General features: G+C 35.0%; 1 protein-coding gene and 1 long non-coding RNA gene across 2 annotated transcripts in view; one reads left to right on the forward strand and one right to left on the reverse strand.

Moving 5' to 3' along the window:
* Positions 1–14,112, forward strand: part of LOC147015364 (zinc finger protein basonuclin-2-like) — a 326,203-nt gene that overhangs the window by 95,494 nt on the left and 216,597 nt on the right. The window lies entirely within an intron of this gene.
* LOC147015365 (uncharacterized) lies at positions 10,647–11,620 on the reverse strand. The gene is made up of 3 exons (XR_015050110.1): positions 11,302–11,620; positions 11,028–11,204; positions 10,647–10,930 (listed from the first exon to the last, which is right to left on the reverse strand). It is a non-coding gene; the product is annotated as an uncharacterized LOC147015365 (long non-coding RNA).

Consider the following 14,112-nt stretch of genomic DNA (forward strand, 5'->3'; position numbering starts at 1 on the left):
TCAAAAGCCTATAAACAATGTATATTCTGTGATTATCTTCTAATTAATGATAATAAAAAATATAAAAAGGAAAATAATTCTTTTAGATTTACACCAAAAATGAATTACTTTACAAGATTGATTAGAGAAATGAATGTAAAGTATGAGGATGATAACACACCTTTCCTTACAAGGGAAGAAACTGAACGTATAAGAGAAATGTTCAAAGGATTGTTGTTGTATATTATTCATGGATGTAATTTTCAGGGAAATATCAACACAAGATATTGTATAAATAAAATAATGGATTATCTTGAAATTAAACCTGAACTTAGGATAAAATATAGAGTTTCTAAAAAAGCCAATAATAAATTAAATAACCTGTTTTTCAAATATATAAATGAATGATTTTTTACCTATTTGGGAAAATAAGATAAAATTTAACAACCATAAAAATCTCCCAAATTCATTAAGATGTCTCATAGTTGGTTCAAGTGGATGTGGAAAAACCTGCTTACTTTTAAAAATGCTCCTCACTCCCAACTTTTTAGATTATGATAATTTAATAATTTTCACAAAGTCGAGTTTTCAACCAGAGTATCAACTACTCTCACAAGGTTTTAATGCTGGTCTTCAAAAAGAAGATATAATAGGTTTATTTAAACGTCAAAAAACCTAAATGATTATAACATTGAAGATATAATTCAACTATTTTGTGATACACAGAGATGTAAAAAGAAATCAAATCTTATAACTTGTATTCTTAGTGATAATACGGATGATATACCGTCTCCCCAAGATTTGGATAAATCAAAAAAGAACCTCGTTATCTTTGATGATTGTGTTAATGAGAGAAACCAAACGGTAATGGACAGCTACTACACAAGAGGGAGACATTCTTCTTGTAATTGTATTTATCTTAGTCAATCGTACTTTCAACTTCCTCGTCGTTCCATCAGAAACAATGCTAATACTTTTATTTTATTCAAGTTAAATTCAATAGATATCAATAATTTTTGGAGAGATAATTGTTCTACATTATGTAGTAAAAAGAAATTTGAGGATTATATGAAGCACACGACTGAAAAATATAAATATATTGTTGTGAAACAAGATGAGATATTAAGGGATATATTTTTTGTTTTATAAACAATTACATATATAAATGACAACTATTATTATAAATCTTGTGGGTAAATCTGCTTCTGGAAAAAACTTTCATAAATCAAGGTTCTTGTGTAGTACAAATGAGAATATTGTAAATTTACTTAAAAAACACCCCGTGATACGCATTGTATCAACAACAACTCGAGCAATAAGACCTGGAGAAGTAAAAGGTGAAGATTATCACTATATTTCAGTGGAGGAACATATGCGATTGAGGAATGAAGGACAAATATTTGAGGAGGTTTCTCTTGGTACAACAAAATATTCACATTGTAAGAGTGAGTTAAAGAAACTAAAATCTGGTGGTGTTGGGATATTAGAAACTAATCCAGAAGGAACGAGACAAATTATTAAATATCTGAGCGGAGTGAAGATTTTATCATTCGGTTTTGATGTTGATGAAGAAACTCAACGCAAACGTATGAAAAGCAGAGATGCAAGGATTAGTGAAGAAGAAATTACAACTCGCATTAATGTTAATAAAGAATTTGATGAAATATTTAAAGAAAAGGATTTATTTGAACACATCTACTTGAATGATGAAGAAAAGGAAAATTTCCCTGTTGATCTTTACAATTCATTAAATGATATTTTACAATAAATAAATGGATACAAAAGAAAGAGCAAGAAGATTTAAGGAACATCAAGAGTTGGTTTCAAAAGTTGTAAAACAACAGGAAGACATAAAGAAGAAACGCAGACAGAAACTAACGGGCGAAGAAGCATTTGAAAAAAAACAAGAGAAATTTTTTAAACCACTTTTAAAAACTTCCCAAGAAAAAATGAAAGATGTTTCCACAGTTCCCACAGTAGAATATACTCCTAGAAAGCTTCAAATGTTAAAAGATTTCAGTCAAATGACGGAGGAAGAATTAGAGCATTTAGGAGAATTAGAATATGATGATGAAGGTTTATTTCAACAACTGGAAGAGATTAATCAACCCCCTGATTATATTGTGAATGCTGTTCAAAACAATGAATATTCAGCGGATTCAAAAACCAAAGCAGGACTCATTCCAACAGAACAACCAGCAATATTTCATCTTGTTCAAGAAAAGGTATTGATATTTAATGATGAATTAAGGTTCTTAAGTTCTGCTCAACCCCTGTTAAACTAACTCCGAGATTAATGTTTCTTCTCACAAAAGATGGAAGACAAGGTTCAACTGTGAGGGATGAATCAAAGTATATTGATAAACCATTGGATATGGAAAATAATGATGATAGAGTATATATTGATTTGCTGAACACTCTAAATTATAAGGTTATTCTTTCTGGTAAAAGTAGGAAGAATGAGAAGGAGAAACACATTATTCAGGCTTTAAGTATCCTTGGTTCAGGTATTAGTTTTCTTCCAAATGACCCATCGCAATTAGTTAATAGACTGTTATTGTTGTTCGGCAGTAAGAAGGCTGGAAATAACAATTGTTTTAATGAAGCATCAGCCATTTTAGACCAGTTGATGAACATGAAAATAATTAATAAATCTCAATATAAAGACATTTTATCTCATATTAAATAAGATGAGAAGCACAATCCTGAGTTTTAATTTCACAACAAGCGACCACACATCTTCATTCCCATACCCACTACAACTTGACACAACAAAAGAATATGAGGCATCTTTATTGTCCATGGAGACTTATAATACCTTATTTAATATAACCGAGAAAAATGACAAGTTTAGTTATAATCCGGGAAGTGGATACAAAACGATAACAGTCTCACCGGAGCATACGAGATTTCTCAAATATCTTCCGAAATTGCTCGTCTTATGAAAGAACAGGGTGATGAACCAAAAAATATTGTTATAAACATTCAAAAACATACTTCAAAATCAACGATTAAAGTTAAAAATAACTACAAGGTTGATTTCACAATTGATAATTCATTTAGAGAGTTATTAGGTTTCTCCTCAAAAAAGATTGAAACTAATGGGACGTTTTACAGTGATAATGTCATTCAAATATCCTCAGGAATAAATTCGGTGTTAATTCACTGTGATTTGATTGATGGTGCTTATAATGATGGATTAAAAACAAATACAATATTTTCATTCAGCGCATACTCAACCCCAATTGGTTATAAATTCAATATGGAACCTAAAAATTTGGTTTATCTACCTGTGTCAGGAAAAACCATACACAGAGTAAATTTTAGGATAACCGACCAAGATAATCGTGTGATTTCTTTTAATGGAGAAGTTATATCCATCAGAATTCACCTACGTGAAGTTTTTCAATAAATAAATACGATGGTTATTGTGAGGAAGCACGAGTTGGGAAAATATAAAATAATTACAGGGGATGGGATGTTCCTTTCCCCGTACTACAAGGGTGAAGGTATGTATCTTGGTAGAGGATACTATAAACCTAAGAGACAAAGGGGTGTTGGACATCAATTTAGAGGAGATGGGATAATTGATACTCTCATGGGTATTGGTTCAACTATTCTTAAACATAAAGACCTAATTGGTTCAACTGCTTCTGCTGTGGGAAATGTAGCAGGTGCTGTAAAGAGTATAAAAGATGCTCAGAAAGAATCTCATAAATTACAAGCAATAAAAGAAATTAAGAAAGGTAAAACTCAGTTGTCCCCCCAAGAACGACAGAAAATAATTCAAATACTTGGATCAGGGTTTCAAAAGTTTTAACATCTTTTTTCCTAAATAAATACAAGTATGGAAGCAATTGATAGTATCTATGATTTAGATGATACTATTATTATCTCAAACTCCACTAAAAAAGAAGATTACTTCAAGGTAAATGCAATAACTGGAACAGACTGGAATACAAATGGTACAAAAAGTTTTGAAATAAATAATCAACAAACCTATTTGAATCTCTCCGAAAGTTTCTTGTTGTGTAAATTTAAATTCACTAAGGCTGGGAATAACACAAACGCTACACTTGTAAATGATTTCTTCTGGAAAATGTTTGATAGTGTGCGATTGTATATTGGAACACAAGAAGTTGAAGCGGTTGATTATGTCTCTGCTGTATCTGAAATGATGAAATTTACACTCTATACTTTCAGTGATAGAATGGGAAAGGGGTCTGTCGAAGGTTTTATTCCTGATATGTCAACGGGAACAAACACAGACCCTGGATATATTCAAAGGAAAGGAATGTATAATGATGATACAAAAGCAGAAAATAGTTTTACTGTGGCAGTTCCTCTTAAAGGTATATTTGGATTTTGTGATTATGATAAAGTTCTGTATGGTCTTAAAATTAGATTTCAACTACAAAGGAATGATAATGAAAATAGATTGCTTTTTGGTGTTGGTAATGCTTTTGGTGATCAGAATAAATTTGTAATTGAGGAGATGAGTTGGTATATCAGTGAATATACTCCTAATCTTAAAACAGAAGAGATGTTGAATCGAAGACTTAACTCAAAGAAACCACTCAGTGTATCATACCTCAAAAGAAGATGTCAACACGTTAAACTCAATCAAACTACTTACACGTGGAATTTGGGTGTTCTGGAAGGAAAGCCACGATATCTGTGGATGATTTTTAAAAAGCCAGATGGTGATACTGCGACTGATAAGAATAATGCATTGAGTGATAATGCTAAGGTGAAACAACTTCGCGTTTCTCTAGATGGAACATTTTATCCACGAGATAGATTGGAAATTAATTGGGAAAAAATGATTTTGCTGAAGCATACAAGTCTTACCAAAAGGTGTGTGAAAGTAATGGAAATAAAGAACCTATTTTGGATATGACAGCATTTAAAAGTTTGTATACAATCTATACGTTTGACCTGAGCGCTCAAAAAGAAACTATAAAGTCTAATCGAGTGGATACTTCCCTATACATTGAAAGAGGAGAGAGTGAAGAAGTTGATACATATTGTTTGCTTTTGGAAGAAACAGAATTGCAGATTAATACAGATAATGGTGTGATGATTAGTCTCACATAATTTTTTGTTAAATAAATGAGTGGCAAAGTACCAACTGGGGTATATGTTAATCAAATCAATCTTCATAAACTATCATCTTGTGTTCAAAATCAAAAGCCTTGTACGATTAACGTTAATACAATTCAGAGAAAAGGAGCAGTAAGAATTGATGTTTTGCTCACAAGAGAACAGGTTAAAATCTTGAATGACACTGGCTCACTTAAAATTAAAATGACAAAACCAATGTTGAAAAAATATTCAATAAGAGAGACGAGTGGAGGATTTCTCCCATTTCTAATTCCTTTATTTGCTGGTTTAAGTGCGGTTGGAGCATTGACGGGTGGTATTTCAACAGCGGTCAAAACTGCCAACGAAAGGAAGGCTCAACTCCAGGCTCAAAAAGAATTGGAAAGACATAACAAAGAGTTGGAGAAACAAATTAGTGGAAGTGGTGTAATTGTAGATTTTGCTGAAAAACTTGAAGGTCTGCCTGATAAAGCGAGATTGTTAGTTGGAGATATGCTTTCTTCTATAGCACAAGCAGGTGTAAAATTAACGAAAAGAGGTAATGGATTATATCTTTCTAATAAATAAATGAGCATTGATGAGTGGTTGAAATAATTTGGAAAGAATACAACATCAAATTTACAACTTGCCAAATATTGTAAGAAATTAAAAATTCATAATGTGGTTATTTGTATGAGAGATGAATTAACAAATGTGTCGAAACATACAAAGAATATTATTATGAACTTAGAAGATAATGATGGGAACGGTTCTCATTGGGTTTGTATTTTTAATAGTCAAGACAAATATTATTTTGATAGTTTTGGTCTTCCACCACCTGTTGAAGTCATAAAATTCTTACAGAATGGTGTTTATCAAACATTTCAAGTCCAAGAATTAAATTCCAAGTGTTGTGGTCAATTATGTCTATATGTGTTATTTCAACTCAACAAAAATAAAAAATTTTATGATATTATTTTTAATCTAATATAAATGACTTATGTTGGTAAAGATGGTTCTATCTTTGGTGTATCTCAAGAACTGGATATTGATTTATCAAATTATTACACAAAGGCACAGGCTGAACGACATAAATATAATATAAACAAAAATATTAACATGAAAAATGCTTATAAATTAAAAAATTATCCAAGCCCGACTGACGCGAATGACTTGGTGAGATTAAACGATTTATCACAATATATATACTTAAATAAAACGGCTGTGTATTCCAAAGATACAGAAGTGTTGATATTATCTCCAGGTCATACAGAATTCACAGTTCGAATTAAAATAAATTTTTATAAAGAAGGGCGTATCGTTTGTATGAGAATAGAACAATGGGGGTATGATATGAATGATTTAGGGTATAATTGGTCATTTAAAATTAACCTCGAAGACCTGGAACAATTCAATCAGTCTCGTAAGGAAGAATATTATCCACTTGGTATTGAGAATGAGTTTTGTGGGGCTACGATTAGTAAACAACAAATAAAAGAATTTAATAAGGGTAAATATAATAATGGTTTTTCCCTTGTTTATCTCATGAAAACAGAAAAAACAGGATTATATATAATAAGTAAGGAAATACAAAATGATTTAACTATGGGAAGATGGGGAGGTGTTTCGTGCCATAATATTATTCTAACATATATTTCTAATACATAAATGACAGCAAGAAGGCTTCAAGAAAATTATCATTTCTGTGTCCAAGCATACCTTCAAGAAAAGGGTATTCGATATTTTAATAAATATGTTCTACAACATAAGAATGAGGTATTTTCAATAAAAGATTGGCATTATGCTGATGTTGATAAACCGACAACTTTAGATTTAATTAGAATGTTAAATAATGAAAAAATTATAAGGTTAAGAAAAGGTAAGGCTCTTTTAGAAATTCAAAAGAAATTTTATTGGTTTCCTGTTGTAAAAAAAATTATTTTGGATACAGGAATAACAAGAAATCCTGATGAGTATATGTATAATATTCTATGGGGTGTAAACGATTCAAGGATAGTAAGGGATGAGGAAGGAGTTGAAGAAGAGAGGGAAGAGGATGAAAAGGAGAAGGAGGAGAGGGAGAAGAAAGAGAAGGAGGAAAGAGAGAAGAGAGAGAAGGAGGAGAGGGAGAAGAAAGAGAAGGAGGAAAGAGAGAAGAGAGAGAAGGAGGAGAGGGAGAAGAGAGAGAGGGAGAAGAAAGAGAAGGAGGAAAAGGAGAAGAGAGAGAGGGAGGAAAGAGAGAGAATGAATAAATATCAAAATATGGAAACCAGTGAGATTCAAAAAAGATTGGTGGTATTACAGAAAATAACTCAACCCACCGAGGAGGAAAACAAAGAATTGACAAGTCTATTTGCAATATTTTCTTCAAGACTATTGACATCGTCAAGCTATTCATTTTAATTCAAGTTTTTTCTTAAATAAATGGAGGAGAGAGTGAAGGCATTTCTTAGGATTCTTTATGTTTTAAAAATTAAGATTCAAATGTGCATGTTGGAAACTAAAAAGGTTTTTGCACTCTGCAGGAATTTTTCTCATAAATAAATGAGTTATTGTCTCAAATGTAAAAAGAAAACTAATACTAAAAATATTTCATATATTAAAAGTAAAAATAACAGGGTTATACAAAAAGGTATATGTTCGGTGTGTGGTTCAAAAAAATCAATTTATCTCCAAACACAAACTCGGAGGAGATATACAAAAGTTTTTATCAGGAAGTAAATTTACAACTACTGGAATACCAGGGGAATTACATCTTCCAGGTTATTCTTTCTGTGGTCCAGGCACAAACTTGGATAAAAGATTAGATGAGGCAGACAATCCTAAATCCTGGAGTAAACCAATCAATAGAGTTGATGAAGTGTGCATGAGACACGATATTGATTATGGGAATACCACAACGTTGGAAGAAAAGCATGAAGCCGATAGAGAAATGTTGTATAATTTGTCTCTGATACAAAATCCAACCTTGAGAGAAAAAGTTGATAGGTTCATCGTGAAGAAGATGATTAGTGCTAAATTGAAACTTGGACTTGGAAATTCAAAAAACTTATAGGCTCTAATGATGCCATTAAGACTGAAGAGCAATTAGCTGATGAATTACATAAACCAATATTCACAAAGTTTCAGAGAAGGAAAGTTTATTCCAAGGAAGTTGATTATATCTGGTCTGCTGATTTGATTGAACTCAATAATGATAAGGGGTACAAGTATGCTTTAACCGTTATTGATTTGAGGAGTAGATATGCGTGGGTTGTCCCTTTAAAAAACAAAACAGGTAATACTCTTATGTTAGCTTTTCAACAGATATTTAATAAAAGTAAGAGAAAACCTAAGAAATTGTGGACTGATGAGGGTAGAGAGTTTTATAACAAGACATTTATGAATTTTCTAAAAAATAACAGTATTACATTATACAGTACCTTTAATGAAGGGAAGGCAGTTGTTGTTGAACGTTTTAATCGTACCTTAAAAGAGAGACTATATAAAAAATTCACACAACTCGGTTCACAACAATGGTCATCTTTTATTCAGGATATTGTGGATAAGTATAATGACACGATTCACACGTCAACGAATATGAAGCCATCAGAAACATTTACAAAATTAAAATATGAAAAAGAGATTAATGTCAGAAAACCTAAGTTCAAAGTTGGTGATATCGTAAGAATATATAGGTGGAAATCTCATTTTGAAAAGGGTTTTACTGAACGATGGACGAAAGAACTTTTTAAAATTGTTGATGTAATAGATACAGTTCCTTGGACTTATAAAATATATGATTTGGAAGGGGAAGAGATTTTAGGTTCATTTTATTCACAGGAATTACAAAAGACAAAACTAAGCAGATAATACACCTTTGTGGACACTCGAGGGCCAAGTCCGAGGTGTATAACAGTATATAATGTGTGTCAAGGGGTGGACGTTCTTACATCTGTGAACCCCAAACACAGAATCCTCAACTGAATAGTCAAGGCTTAACTTTTGTTTGTGTGTGTGTGTGTGTGTGCAATGGGAGCAATAGGTTGGCGCTTCACTCCCTCCTACTATACACCGTTGTGGACACTCGAGGGCCAAGTCCGAGGTGTATAACAGTATATAATGTGTGTCAAGGGGTGGACGTTCTTACATCTGTGAACCCCAAACACAGAATCCTCAACTGAATAGTCAAGGCTTAACTTTTGTTTGTTGATGTGTATGTGTGTGTGTCCCAACCCTCACATTCAAAATCTCAACCCCAACCCTCACATTCAAAATCTCAACCCCAACTCAATCCTCGCCCAACACAATGTCTTTTTCAAAATGAGATTTCCACCTATATATATATATTTTTACGTTTTTTTTCTTCTTCCAATTCTGTCTTTTAAGGCTTTCAGGTTTGATGACGTAGAAAGGGGGAGTAAGCCTGCACTTTCTTCCCAGAACGAACAATGTATATTTTTTGTTTTTTTCTCTTCTTCCAATTCTGTCTTTTAAGGCTTTCAGGTTTGATGACGTAAAAGGGGAGTAAGCCTGCACTTTCTTCCCAGAACTTTCTTGATCTTGCTCCCATCAAGCACCATCCGACAAAGAACTACATCGATAGGTTTAGATCCCAAAGAGTGATAGCAACTCCAAAAGTCTCCAAAATATAAATAAATAAAATAATAATAATAATAAATAAATAAATAAATAAATAAAAGCCCCCAAAAAAGTTTCAAGTGTCCAACATAAACCCAACTTTCCAAGTCTTCAAGGTATAACCACATTCCCGTTGAGTTTCCAAGATATGTATCACATTGTGAGTTATCAATCCAGAACCCACATTTCAAGTATTCAAAGTAAAAGCAACTTACAAAGTCTCTTAAGGATAACTCATTTACTGATTTTTTCAAAATTTGTGAGTCTCCAAGGTAGGACCCATATTTAGAACCATCTTGGCAGAACCCTTTTCCTGAGTCTCCAAGGTAGTTATTTAAACCATCAAGGCAGAACTCATTTACTGATTTTTTCAAAATTTGTGAGTCTCCAAGGTAGGCCCCATATTTAGAACCATCTTGGCAGAACCCTTTTCCTGAGTCTCCAAGGTAGTTATTTAAACCATCAAGGCAGAACTCATTTACTGATTTTTCAAAATTTGTGAGTCTCCAAGGTAGGCCCCATATTTAGAACCATCTTGGCAGAACCCTTTTCCTGAGTCTCCAAGGTAGTTATTTAAACCATCAAGGCAGAACTCATTTACTGATTTTTTCAAAATTTGTGAGTCTCCAAGGTAGGCCCCATATTTAGAACCATCTTGGCAGAACCCTTTTCCTGAGTCTCCAAGGTAGTTATTTAAACCATCAAGGCAGAACTCATTTCTTGATTTTTTCAAAATTTGTGAGTCTCCAAGGTAGGCCCCATATTTAGAACCATCTTGGCAGAACCCTTTTCCTGAGTCTCCAAGGTAGTTATTTAAACCATCAAGGCAGAACTCATTTCTTGATTTTTTCAAAATTTGTGAGTCTCCAAGGTAGGCCCCATATTTAGAACCATCTTGGCAGAACCCTTTTCCTGAGTCTCCAAGGTAGTTATTTAAACCATCAAGGCAGAACTCATTTCTTGATTTTTTCAAAATTTGTGAGTCTCCAAGGTAAAACTTGTATTCTGGCTCATCAAGGTATAACTTGTTCAGTGGGTATTGTCTTGATAACTCACAATGAGTACTATTGCTGTAAAACTCTTTTTCAGGATTTTGCTGGTCTCCAAGGTATAACTCTTTGGTTGGGTCATCAAGGACGAACTCGTTCTGTGGGTCTTGGTCGCTCATAAGGTCTTCAACTAAGCCAACAATTTCGCCCCAAGTTGTAGCAAAAGCAGTATTTTCATTTCGTATTTCAGACACAATTTCCTGTGAGAGAAAATAATAATGTATTAATTAAGTTATTTAATTATTAAATGAGTATGCTTCAATCAAAGTTTGAAAATAGGAAAATAAAAAATCTTACCTCAATAGATAAGAGGTTTGAATCCAGTTCATCAACTTGAAGGTTTAGTTCCATACAAGACAGAGAGTTCCAAGGAACACCAAAGTCATCCCACTCAAGGTCTTCAACCAAGCCAACAATTTCCCCCCAAGTTGTAGCAAAAGCAGTATTTTCATTTTGTATTTCAGATACAATTTCCTGTGAGAGAAAATAATAATGTATTAATTAAGTTATTTAATTATTAAATGAGTATGCTTCAATCAAAGTTTGAAAATAGGAAAATAAAAAATCTTACCTCAATAGATAAGAGGTTTGAATCCAGTTCATCAACTTGAAGGTTTAGTTCCATAGAAGACAGAGAGTTCGAGACAAGCACACAGAACACCATTGCCAGCAAAAACAAATGTTTAAAATGGAGCCTGGGTTTGAAGCTTTTATAGAGAAAGACTGGTGGGTGTGGTTTCCTTTGGAAATTCCCTGGGCAAGCCTAGGCAAGCCTTCATTGGGAAATTTTTCAAAACCATAACATCCTGTAATTTTCTAGTGATTTCTTTGTGAGTCAGAGATGAACTGGAAATGATGTAAGAGTGGGCGGGGCTTAGCAAAAGTAGGCGGAGCTTAGGAAAAGTGTGCGTGGCTTAGAAAAAATACCTTATGAAAAGTGGGCGGAGCTTAGCAAAAGTGGGCGGGGCTTAGGAAAAGTGGGCGTGGCTTAGAAAAAATACCTCATGAAAAGTGGGCGGGGCTTAGCAAAAGTGGGCGGGGCTTAAAGAAAAGTGGGCGGGGCTTAAAGAAAAGTGGGCGTGGCTTATTGAATACCTTGTGGAAAGTGGGCGGGGCTTAACAAAAGTGGGCGGGGCTTAACAAAAAATAACCTGTGGCTCAGGAGGTGGTCAAACAAGAGCATTAAGAGAAGTTTATCATTTCGTAATGGCACAAATGGGGTATCTTAAAAAATATAAAGATTCAAATGTTTTGTTTGTCAATATTTTAGATGGGGATTATTGTGCAAAGAAAATTAAACTATTGAAGGAATTTGAGAATGAACAAATCTTTATAGGTTCAATGAGTGAGCTGTTCAACCCCCAGGTGTTCAATTCAATGAGGTTCAACCTCCAGGTTAAAAGGGGAGACAAATAAATATACCTTGGGATAAAAAGGGGATTTATTTTTAGGGAAAAAAAATATGAATCGCTGAAAATCCCCCATTCATTTACATGGGGAAAAGTGAGCCAGAATCAGTATTCTTACCCTACTCAGGCCCATCCCCATCTCCTTGAGATGATGGTCAACCTGTTGCAACCATGAGGCAATTGGTCGACCCACTGGCCTCCTCCACTCATGAGACTCCCTCGCTGAGAGAATCTGGTGAGCAGGATCAGAGTCAGGAAAACGAGCCACATGTCCATACAGCCGCAACTAATGCTCATGGACTATGCAGGTAACAAATCTCATCCGAGTCTCTCTCAGCAACCGCTCGTTGGACACAAAATCCGACCAGCGATAGCAAAGGATTCTCCGAAGAGACCTGGTACCAAAGGAATTAAGTCTCCGTCTCAGATCCTTGGTCAGAGTCCAGGTCTCGCACCCATAGAGCAAGACTGGAAGTACCAAGGACCTGAAGACTCGGACTTTCGTCCTCCCGCACAGGTACCGGCAGCGCCACACCCCATGATCCAGTGAATCCATGACTCCCCAGGCCCGACCCAGACGTCTATTGATCTCTGACTCGCAGCCAGCAGAGACATGAATATCACTGCCAAGGTAAGTGAATCTCTCCACGACCTCAACATCCTCACCACAAACAGACACAGACAGGACAGCAGCATCCAAGATGTCACCGAAAGCCTGGATCTTAGTTTTGACCCAAGAAACCCGTAATCCAACGGCTCCGACTCCTCATTCAGCACCTCGAGGGCCGCCAAGAGGATGTCTAAAGTCTCCGCAAAGATGACTGCATCATCTGCAAAGTCAAGGTCCGAGATCTTGACATTCCCAAATGACGCACCGCAACTTGATCTCTCCGACATCCTCCCTAGAATCCAGTCCATACAAGTGCTGAAAAGTGTGGGGGCAAGTACACATCCCTGAGGAACTCCAGTAACAACTGGAAATAAGTCAGAGATGGTACCACCACACTTCACAGCACTCTCAGTACCAGAGTAGAGTTCAGACATCAGTTCGATCAGTTTTGGTGGCACCCCACGAAGACCAGGAATCCTCCAGAGGACATCCCGATTCACTGAATCGAACGCTTTACAGAGATCAACATAGGCTGCAAGCAGCCCCTGCCGAAACTCTCGTCTGCATTCGGTGAGGACACGATGTGCAAGGATACGGTCAATCGTTGACCTCTTTGGTGTAAAGCCTGACTGCTCTGGAGTCGTGGTGGTGAGGTGTTTTTAATAACGTGGTGGTGAGGTGTTTTTATTAACGTGGAAGTGACGTGTTTTTATTAACTTGGAAGTGAGGAGTTTTTAATAACGTGGAAGTGATGTGTTTTTATTAACGTGGAAGTGAGGTGTTTTTATAAACGTGGAAGTGAGGTGTTTTTATTAACGTGGAAGTGAGGTGTTTTTATTACGTGGAAGTGAGGTGTTTTTATTAACGTGGAAGTGAGGTGTTTTTAATAACGTGGAAGTGAGGTGTTTTTAATAACGTGGAAGTGAGGTGTTTTTAATAACGTGGAAGTGAGGTGTTTTTATTAACGTGGAAGTGAGGTGTTTTTAATAACGTGGAAGTGAGGTGTTTTTAATAAAGTGGAAGTGAGGTGTTTTTATTAACGTGGAAGTGAGGTTTTTTAACGTGGAGGTGAGGTGTTTTTATTAACGTGGAGGTGAGGTGTTTTTATTAACGTGGAGGTGAGGTGTTTTTAAAAATGTGGTGGTGAGGTGTTTTTGTGAACGTGTCAGTGAGGTGTTTTTAAAAACGTGATGGTGAGGTGTTTTTATTACGTGGAAGTGAGGTGTTTTTATTAACGTGGAAGTGAGGTGTTTTTAATAACGTGGAAGTGAGATGTTTTTAATAACGTGGAAGTGAGGTGTTTTTATTAACGTGGAAGTGAGGTTTTTTTAACGTGGAGGTGAGGTGTTTTTATTAACGTGGA

This window comes from Eptatretus burgeri, chromosome 12, assembly GCF_056783735.1.
Source record: "Eptatretus burgeri isolate ZD-2024b chromosome 12, Ebu_testis_v1, whole genome shotgun sequence".
In the NCBI taxonomy this organism is placed as follows: Eukaryota; Metazoa; Chordata; class Myxini; order Myxiniformes; family Myxinidae; genus Eptatretus; species Eptatretus burgeri.